Raw genomic sequence first — 11,380 nt, 5'->3', positions numbered from 1 at the left:
TTGACAGCTTTCTCAGCATCACAGGCCTGGCTCAGGCCTCGCAGCATAGTTTTAAACAGATTACAGGTAAATGGACTTTACCCTAAAGCCTCATTCTGTCACCAAAATATGGATGTGGTTGAAGTGCTAGTCTCTACACAGCCTATGTTACATGCTTGGGTATGAGCAGAATCAGTCATTCTATCACTATCAGTTTGTCAAGTAACTCGGAGCTCAGTCAGATTCTTCAGCTCACTGGAGATAAGTCTCCTTAGGTGACTGCTCGCTCCAGTTTCTCAGTCTATCAGTGATCATATGGTTGCACTCAGCAAAGTAAGTGGCAAGCTTTTCTACATTATGATATTTGTATGGGCATATTTTTAAGTGTCATATCTATTCTTTCAAGTTCCACACTGAGAGAAACTTACAAAGATCCATCTATCATATAAAAAAATCTATTTTTTTGTTTTTTCCTCATCTTTTGGCCAAGCACATGCATAAGAGGAACATTTATCGCTTCAGGCTATGCTGTTGCCAGGCAGAGGTTTTTTAAGCAGGGCCCTAGGGAAGAGATTATGACTAATGAGGTCCAACTTAACATGACCAGAGGAGGCATCTGGCAAGAAGCAGGCCCCGGTCTGAGCCTTTATCAGGGAATCTCTTCATGGGCTAAACTCAGGGACAAACCCACAGGAAATACATCACTGCAGACGCCAGTCACGTCTACTACAAACGAGCTACAGTGACTTATAAGGCAATCTTGGAAAAGACAGGACATTTGGGTGAACACTGAGCAGCCCATTCAGGCATATATGTTAAGTGCTAACATAATTTTAATGAGCTTGAGTTAGCATTTTATTTATATTTGTCATTTAATTTAGAACTTGAAGAGGCAAACTATGCAATCAAAGCAGATAGTGGGGTTTCTCTGACCTCATACAGTGTGTTCAACACACCTGCTCCCTGGACCTTTGTGTGTCCACCTTTATTTTGATTGTTTGCATGTGTTTGAAAGGTGACTAAAGTTTATTTTCAAGGAATAACTTTTATAAATTGATGTTTTAAAATAAAAAAAAGTTGGTTTATTTGATCTTTTTCTTTTATTTATTTTCCAAAATGTCCTGAATATGTTTCTCACTATGTAATGTAAAGACAAACTGGTTTTCCAAACTGATCTGGTTTGTCCCCTGTGTGCAGTCTTGTTGTCCCTTCCTGCTGCTTTATTAAAACCCCTGCTGTCATATCTGACAAACAGAAATAAGTAATCGGTAATTGTTTTGTGACTCTGTGGCACAGAATAAATTAGAATCACTTGGTTGATTTTAACACAAGCTCCCCTTAGGTAAGTCATCAGGCCTAATTGAGACCTGGGGAGTTTCACTGAAAGATGGTTTAGTTTTCAGATCATTTATTATTCTTATTGTGTACCATGATTTATGTTGGATATTTTACCAGTGGAAACTATAGTATTCCCAGTTATGTGATTATACAAAAAACACATAAAAAGTAAAAGTAAAAGTTATGCAACTAGTTCACAGTGAAGAACTTATTCACTCTGCTTATGACACAAGAGGGATCTTCACAGTGCTAAGGTGAGGGCAGCAGGTGTGGGAATAATCTGGGACCCACCCCAGTTTGTTGAAGCCCCTATTCAAACTCTGCCTAAGCTGCTGTCCATTGTGTCTTGGCTGCTGAAGAGGAGCAGAGGAACAGGACAATTATGACATTATGGCTGGGTGGCTGAGCAGCAGTCGCAGCTGGTGAGAAACAGAAGGGAGGAATGGTCAACTGGGGAGAAACAGCTCCCACTAGAAAGCAATCCAGTGCATGGAGCGTCTACATTCTACCTTAGTCTTGGATGCTGCGCTACTCCATTGAGAGCAGAGGTGTATCAATTTATCCAGCTGTCAGCTCTCTTTGTACTTATTTTATGCTATGTTCTGATTTTGGGGAAATTCTTACCCAGAAAATACAGATAATTTGAAAATGATTCATCTTTTAAAACCTGGAGTCCCTCAATTGAGGGACTTTAAGAACAGAAGATCAACCTGTACCAAAATGGTAATTATGGAGACTTCCATAACGATGTTAGTGGTAAAATCTCTCTCATTTTAATCTGCTTCACTTTTATCAGAGTTGACCTTTGCAGAGGTAATATATAATATATAATATATATATAAAAAACATATTGTACTTTGATTTGATGGAGGCTAAGAGTTACAGCTACATTATTCCAAAGAGATGTTCATATTCCTGACCCTAAAAGAGTTTTTTTCTTTTTAAACAAGCTTGAAATCTCACAAGTATTCCATTAACTATGACTATAAATAGATCCTGTGGATGTAGAGATATAAATTTTTTATCTTATTACACAATCTTTAGCAGAGGCCAAAGAAATAGCAACTAAACACTAAATTAGGTCTCAACTTAATAAATTACAATTACAGGTTATATCTGGAGATTGTTCTTAGAAGTATGAATTCAGTGATAGGGTTTACTGCGGTCGACCTATCAAGACAAGTGAGCGAGTAACATGAGCATTATAATGAAAACAAAGTTACACCAAGTACACCTGACTCTCCAACTGTGATATTTGAAACAAAACACCGTCACAAAATCCAACAGATTTGGGTTTAAATATTTAAATAGGAAGGGGAAAGGGGGCCTGTGATCTGCTGGTGACCTGTCCGGGGTTGTCCCTGCCTCAAACCTAAAAGCCACTGGAATAGGTTCCAACACCCCCACCTCTTCCAAATCACAACATTAGTTAAGACAGCTATGGATGGATTGATGTACAATTTTTAAATAATTTCAAGCCAAGTGGGTCATGTCAGGTAAATAATTGCAGCTTACAAATATTGTGGACGTTTTTATGTTTATTTGCCTGGTTTTATCATAGACACAACTTAAACCAAAGACACACTGACACAAACAGTAACAATTATCACATTTTAACGCTATAGCTTTTTTTCTGCCATTTATAATGCTACAAATTTGTATATAATTTTTTTATTATTCATATAAATGCGGCTAAAATTGAAAATCATCAACTATCTTAAAATAAATCATGTGGTTGGAAAGCTCAGGCTTAAATGAATTTTTGGTTTCCAACCCTTTTATGTGGTCATCTGCTGCAGGCACAGCACACCCACGAAGTCCAGCTGCATTCTGTTTTCACTGAGTTTCCTTGAGTAAAGCCTTTTGGCATACAAATAAATGGCTGCTTGAAGTTTACTCTGGCTGTTTTAACATCACTTTAGCTATGCTACCTCCGGTATTTCCTTATAGCTGATATTTTCCACTTTGTTGTCATTGTTCCCACAGCAGTACATTAACATAGACACATATAAATAAACTTTAATATATGGTTTGTGAATGCAAACTTCATTCAATGGTTGTTTCACACAAAGGGAAGGTAATAGACTAATATTTACCAAACAAAGACACCATTTTTTAATTTTTGTTTTCATTGATGTTCTGCTCTCATACCCATGATGGGTTTTACGTCCAGTTCTGAAGGTAGAGCTGAGAGATTGCCATTTCCAAACGAAGAATGAATGTTACCGTTGCATACACATTGTTGATTCAGACTTTCAAAGGCAGGTGCATCTGCTAATAAGAGTTTAAATAAATCCTCTCCAAATCCCAGTAGTAGTGAGTTTACCCTGAGGGCTAAACATGGTCTAACAGAAATTGATTTATGTCCTGCAATTTTTTTCTTCCTGCAAGGGTACCCAGTATGTTTCTAGCTGGAAATGATGAAGACATTATACTACATCCTACAGGCAGAGATAGATTACAGTTTCTAGTGAGTGAGATTTGTTTATGAGCTGCAAGCTACCGTGTAGACTGTTAAAATGGATTGTGTGTCTTTATTTCTGTAGATTAGTTCTGTCAGCTTCATGGCCTCCGTGGAAGATGGGATGACCTGTAAGCATGTGTGTTAACACATGAACATTGAGTTCTAAGCTTTGTAAATGCTGTGAATGGGTACAATGTTTATATCTGAGCCTGAAATGATAAACATGCATGACTATTCCACAGTCGTGTGACATTGTAATAAAGAATAATATCCCATTATGGACAAAAGTCAGATGTCAGTCAGTGTTTCTTTGTCATGTGATGATTTGACCTTGAGTTGACCAACAATGACAGCGAGTCTGGACCTCACACACTCTCTTCCACATCCACTTGCAGAGTGCTCTGCAGGATCTGTTCCAACATTTATGTTATCATCCATGGAGTTCATGTTAAAACTTTGTGTTTAAATGAACCATTTCATCTCACTTTATAGATGAAATCACTTCTAGCTGAAGCAAAAAGCCTGCCACGGTATTTGATGGGGCTTCCCATATCTCTGGAAGCCAGGTGTGGAAAAAAAAAAGAAAAAGTTCCTTGGACTTTCCCAGCTCAAAAAGGATTATACTGCAACATAACTTTGTGGCTAGTGGGCCAAACAAACATCGCTGTTCAGTGATTACATGGACGTGGTTGTAGCACTGGAAAAAGAAAAGGTACTAAGCAAACATTTGTAAAATGTGACAAAAGCAACAACTGTTAAGATAAACCTGCTTGGAACTCCTAATCTCCATTAATTGTTCAGTCTGGTAGAACAAAAAGAAATGCACCACAGCCCTTTTTGATGTTATTTTTTATTGCATGGAATTATACAAGGAAACGTAGCATTTCAAAGCAAACTATGATTTCTTCCTATCCAAGCAGAGTTGGCAGCTGTTCAAAAATCCATAAAAAAAATTAAATGAGAAGTTAAACTTTTTTTTTTTCCAGGGCACGATTTCTTTCAGTGCTGTGGGTTTGCAGGTATTCAAACTACATTAACTTTAAATCTTTTTGTCTTTTCTCTTTCTTTTGCTGCACTATCTTTGCAACTTAACAGCCTTCATTAATAAGAAAAACCCAGACTATATTTATTCTACATGACATGCCACATTTAAAAACTGCTCAAATCAACTAGAAAATAATAACTAGTAACTATTTAATAAATCACAAATGTCAAAGATGCATTCCTCCATAGACAGGAAGACAACAAAGTTATAGTTTTTTCATCTCTGTATTTTATTTTTGGAGTGTACTTCACACACTCTATGGAAAACTTGTTTTTTCTTTGATTGTAAATATTTGCTCTTTTAAGCTGTTTTCCTCTTTAGTGTCACTCCATCTTGGTGTTTAGGTCCCTGGCATCATCGCCACATCATTTTTTTACATCAAAGTGCTGGTGTGTAGTACCTTCACCATGTTGTAGACATTGTCACGGGAGAATGATCTGTAATGAAACTGGTCCAGCCCCAGGACATCTGAGAGGAGAGGCCAGAACATTCTGCTGTAAACATGGAAGAGTCTGATGCTTGGATGAAAATCCGTCACATGTCTCAGAGATCAACTTGTTGCACTAATGCACATAAGCTGTAAATCATTATTCAGCTGGGGGTGGGAGGAGGGGCGGTGACAGGGTCAGACCACAACACTGGCTTATTAATGAGCAGATCTTTTTTTCAGCAATATTACATTAAGTTCCTTCTTTAAAGGTTTTAAGGTGAACATGAAAAGCTGCTTTTAGCTCATACAGCTGATTGGTTATTTATACAGTGTTTTGTTAAATGTCGTTTACTGGTGCTTTATTTATTTGTATAACTAGTCACTTTACATGGATATTACCAATGATTTATCCTCTAGAACTCTAACTTTGAAATAGGAGCTAAGATATTTCTGCCATACGGTCATTCAGCAGTAATGGAGACAGTTCCTCTATAAGAACTAAAAGTCTCAAAGATGAGCAGAAAGGTCACCATTAAGGTTCATTAAGGCCACATGCGAGCTTCCAAGACCGTCAAATTTTCATTTGTGAAAAGTGATCTGCTATTCTTTGGGGGTCGTCTAAGGAACCTAGTGGCAATTCTCAGTTTCATGGCTGCTTGACTCATAGGAGTAAAAACTTTGTAAAAGTAGTGGCTGAACCTCATGCCTAAATCAAACCTATCCATGCAGTGAAGGTAATTAGTACCAGTTAGTACAAGGCAAAGAATGGTCGGTCATGTCTTGGTTATTTTAGGTAGAAAAGAACTCTTTTGCAGATACTAAGTGGAAATATCAACCTTAAAATAAGTAAATATAGTAACAGTACACTAATTGGATATGGCTGTTCTTTGAAAGACATTCATTCATTAAGGCAGTCATTTATTTTCTATACTGCTTAGTCCGAATCAGGGTCCTGAAAAGTAGCAGGTGAGAGGCAGGGTACATCCTGGACAGGTGGCCAGTCCATCACAGTCTGAAAGAAAGAAGAAGCAAAACATAATTTTGTACAGCACAAGCTCACACGAGATAACGTAGCCATCAAGAACCTTAAACTATTGAATCATGTCCTCAAATTCAAAATTTTCGTCTTGTTTTGCTTTAGCACACATGCATCAATGGATGCTAAATATTATTCTCATTACAATGTGTCAAGCTGTCACTAAAGGATGATTAGCAATTTTAACATGCGGAAGAATACACATTTGGAAGTCTCAAGGGTTTGTTGGTGACTATCAAGAAACACTATGCAACTTCATCATTTCTTTGGCAACCTGAAGAAATATTAAAGGAATTCAAGGGTTCTGTTGACAAAACCCATAAGCACCAAGTAATGTTGCAATAACAAAGTTTCATCTCAAACATTTATGCCGGGTTGCATGCAGTCCCTTTTTTTAAGGGTCAGTGTTTCTGCCCTCTGCTCTGTCCAGTTGCATACCTGAACAGATGCTCTAAGTAATAAAGTAAGACCTCCTTTGATCTGATGTCCCACCCAGAGGCCTCCCCCTCAAAGTAGACAATACTCTAATTCATTACTGGACCTACCTCTTCAAAGCTCAGCCACTCTGTGCTGGGAAACTTTAAACTCAAGCCCCAGACAGAGTCTTTTAAACACCCACCCACCCCCCTGGGCACTAAGGTGGCGGCTGGATGAGTCCACATAAGTCACGGTAGCCTGCACATATCTCCTCCTCAGCCCTGCAGCACCACACCTATCCCCCTCAGGTGACAGGTGGATTATTGGGCATTGGTATTTCTGCATTTTCCTGCCCAGTTAGAAGCACACCCAATGAGTGAGGGGAAACACTACTGAGAATTTGCTGAACTCGAATGATTGATTACTTTTTTTTTTAAAGCCTTTTTAGGTGGTATATATTTATGAATTAAAAACCTTGATCTAAATGGGGGGAAATTTTATTGCGTCTCTTATCATCCATCTCCATTCTATCATGTTTACTCAAAGTATCATTTTACACTTAAATGTGTTTGTTGCTGCTTTGTAATCCCTTGTTATGACCTCAAATGCATAATTGCTTGGCCACTCTGAGGGCCATTGAGACACTTGAGTTAACAGAAGTAGTTTGACTTGTCCAGGGAAGCTTGTTGTGATGTTTGAGTTCATCGCTGAGATCCAGCTGAATTCAGTTCGTCCATGATATTTGTCGTGGCTGTAACACTAGACAACTGTCACAAACAAGAGTTCCTAGTTTAATTTCAAATACAGTGATTTATTTACAGTAGCAGTGAAGATTAACAACCTCGTATTTAAGTTCCCATATAAACAGAAATATGCTCTTACATAACTTGATATGCTTAAAAGGAGATCACCCCTTGGGTGGTAAGAAGCCGAAAGTGTCAGGAGAACATGCACATCTCAGCATCTCATTTTTCTTCTTCTTTCCCTCTGTTTCTTTCTCCCTGACCCTGTTTACTCAGGACTTGCCAAGTCTGATGTCAGCCTGCCGCACACAGGGTCCCAGAGAGAGTGTACAGTTTCTGTTTTGACACCTGTTCCTAATTACACATGTAAATGATTGATCACCTGAGCTGGGTAAGGGCAGCAGAGATGGAAGTCACTGTTACACGACGACTCTGTGATTATGTCGAAGTATAGCGCACTTGCTGATGCTGGGAACGGTGGAAACAGATACCTGCAATGGCCTGAGAGCTTGGAGATTAAGTTCTGAGCAACCGCCGTTTGGACCAAAGCCTCTCCCCATTAACAGTCCTTGAGAAGCAAGTCGCACAGGTGCAGTGAGATATCTATGGCTCTTTGTCTGGTTTAATCCGACACAACTTAAACCAAGACTCACTGCTTGCACCTTTAAGCTGACTTTGTGACACCTGAGGGCCCTGGCCACTGAAAGCAGAACTCAGCTACTTTTGTGTAATGTGATTTGGCTAATTGATTTTGGAGTGGCCAGTCTGGACTGCCTGAGGAAGGGGCCAAAGGGGCAAGAGTGTGACAGAAGTTGAGGCTACTTCTTTCACGTGGCCGTGCAGGTGGTGAAATGAACATGTTGCTGCATTTGTTTTCCACTCTCAGGTGCAGGATTATAACAGCAATATACAGGCTTTTGACCTCAAATCATCATGTAAATAAACAATGAGTCAAAGCCAAACACAGAGTTGTGCTTTCACAGATGTGACAAGAACGTCTGTTTTCCTGCTCTGCCAGGCAACAGCTGCTGGTTTGTCTATGCTCTGACTCAGGGATGGAGCCAATCTGAGGGCCAGGAGGGTTTTAACCCCAATCTTCTCTCTCGTCTCTCGGCCTGGCACACATGGGCTGTGCAGCTGTATTTCCCATTGATCTGCTGGGATGCCCGGATGGCTGGTTGGCGGGAGATAGATTGGAGGGGAAATGGCTTAATTGTCAACACCCTCACTGCTGGAGTGCAAATTTCCCCCAAGACTGCCCTCCACAATGAAGACAACTGCTCTTTCAGAGCTAAAGCAAAGGTAAAGAATGAAAAGTTATATTTTATGTCACATCCATGGTACTTTCCATTTTGCTGTGATAGACTTATAAGACAAGAAGTTTTCTCCTTTTGTATATTTCACTCCTCTTGTTTTGCTTTCGTTCAATGACAATCCATGCCAGCACCATTCATCAGGCGGTGGGTTAACCAGCAGACAGATGAAGAGTCATGACTCATGTAGAAGAGGTGAGAGATGAAAGAGTTAAATGCTGAGGCGTATGTATCCTGTCTGACTTTGATCTCTGCCTCAGGTAGTTCTTTCACAGCCATCAATCTTGGCCAGGAGCTGAAGGGAATCTACTCCCTCTGAGACCAAGCTTGCTCAGACCGAAACTGCCTCCATGCCTTGACAGAGCAGTGGAATGACATGTCAGACATATTGCACAAAAGACCACAATGAAACCCTCAAAGTTTTTCTTTTTTTCTTTTAATTTCCCACCTGATTTTTTGGAGTCTTCATTTCTGCATTGGCCTTTTTCAATTATATAACAAAGCTGCTGATGTGAGGAGCGTGAGGATGCAAGCAGGCGGGAGCAGAGAGGGCGTGTTTTGATGAGATTCAAAGATGAAATGAGCAAGTCTCGGAGGCTTTGATGTTTCTTGGCAGGCTTCTAGCAGCCGCTGACAAGCTGATGATCTGCAAGCAAGGGTCTTTTTTTAATGCCTCGTCCATCCTGGCCCCAGTCGTCTGGCCCTGCAGTGACAAATGCTTTAATATGACAAGGTTAAACACCTGAAGCACTGCAGTGAAATTCCACAGTGAAGCCAGAGGTTAGTTGAACAGCTTTAATTCACTGGGGATCTTACTATAACTGTTTTACCCAACATAAATGTATTCTGGGAGGAAAAAAAATATTTTGTACCGATAAAAGCTGTTGTGGAATCTTGTATATATTAAAAGTATCATTATCTCGTATCTTAATAATACTCCTGAAACACATGCCATGTTGAAGTGACAGGAGATGTTTGTTGTGATAAACCTCACAAGTTAGCGCCACCTGAATTCCCACTCATCGTTTCCATAGCTAGAGTAAGTTTAAACTCACTGTTTTGGCTTCCTGGTTCATGGCGTGTTTTTGTTCACACCCAGTACTATGTTCAGGTGAAGTTTGCAACCCTTTTTTTTTTTTAGCAAGGAAATTCTAAGGAACAAGCTATTTACTCTGAGAGCTGAATAGAGACCAAAATAAAGGTGAGAGGGGATACAACAAACAATGCTGATGTTGCTTCCTTTATGTGTACATAGTGTAATAGACAAAAGCTATTGATGCTCCTATTTTTATCATCTGAAGAATTCCCAAAAATACACTCTTCGTCTATGGACAGATATGTCCAACTCCAGTTTCTAGGAATGCATATACATGCATTGCTTTATATAGTTGGGGGGGTGGGGGGGGTGTATGTGTGTGTGTGGGTTTTGTATGTTTTTTTAATGATTTGGGTCATTTCATTGAAAAAATACAAAAAACAATAATTCATTACAGATTGTAAAAGAAAAAAAAAACAGAAAACAATTAAAGGCCTGTAATAACTTAAAAATTGTTATTGCTTTCGCTTACACTTCCAGAGAATTTGGCTCGGATAATTTTGTATTTCCTGCACACCAAACTGAATTTTCTGAATGTAAAATACAGTTGAGCAGCTTTGTATTTTAAAGGAAAAGATGCACACATGCACTCATATCTTGATATCAATTTGCCAAGGTTTTTTTTCTCTTTTTTTTCAGCGAGACATTTGATAGGCAGTATGTTAGAGGCTGGGTCCTGTGGGGCCATTGTGTCCCATTGTAGGTCACAATGGAACTTAACACTTGACAGAGCAGGGGCTTGTTGTCAGGAGCTGAACTTGATCCTGTTAAGTTGTTCTCATTGTCGAGCTATAAAGAAAGGGCTTTGACCTCACGGCTGTACAAGCTTTATTCGCAGTCAAAAATGCATTCAATATTAAAATAATATCCATGTGTCACGTGTACATTTTCTGTCGTCTTTATGTAGCTGGAAACCTGTTTTGATTTTGAGCTGACTCGTCACCTCAGAAGGCTGTTGTATAGATTTGTCACTTAACTTGAAAGCAGTTTAGAGATGACCTGTCCTTCTGCCCACACAGCATCTTCCAGGGTTTGTCTTCCCCATCACCTTTGGCATCTCACACCTGTGTTTCACACTGCTGCCCTGCAGACCACAAAAGGGGGTTTGTGTTACCTGAGGGGCAGGTAACTTCATATGGATAATCCTTGGACCTGGTAAACCGGTCTTTAACAGGACCCAGTGTCTCAACCTGGTGTCTGGCAGCCCTGATCCATGTGTTATTGCTTATGATTGGGTGTGCATTTGTGTTTAATTTCTACTTCCACATCTTCATCGGTCAGCTTAGTTGCTCTCAAGAGAGATATAACCAATAATTATCCATGTTTTACACATGTTATGGTTTTTCTTTTGTTTGTTTATGTCTAAGCATTTCCAACTTTAAACCTGTGGAACCTTTTTTTTTTTTTTTTTTTTTTTTTTTTTTTGAGTTTGTGGACGTTGTGAATCTTTTTAATTGTTTGTGGGGATTTACAGCCTGCAGACATGGTCTGTGCTGTCTTGCTGTCATCGCAAAAGATC

Source organism: Telmatherina bonti (assembly GCF_933228915.1).
Source record: "Telmatherina bonti genome assembly, chromosome: 21".
NCBI lineage: Eukaryota > Metazoa > Chordata > Actinopteri > Atheriniformes > Telmatherinidae > Telmatherina > Telmatherina bonti.
Note: the sequence above shows the minus strand (reverse complement) of the source record.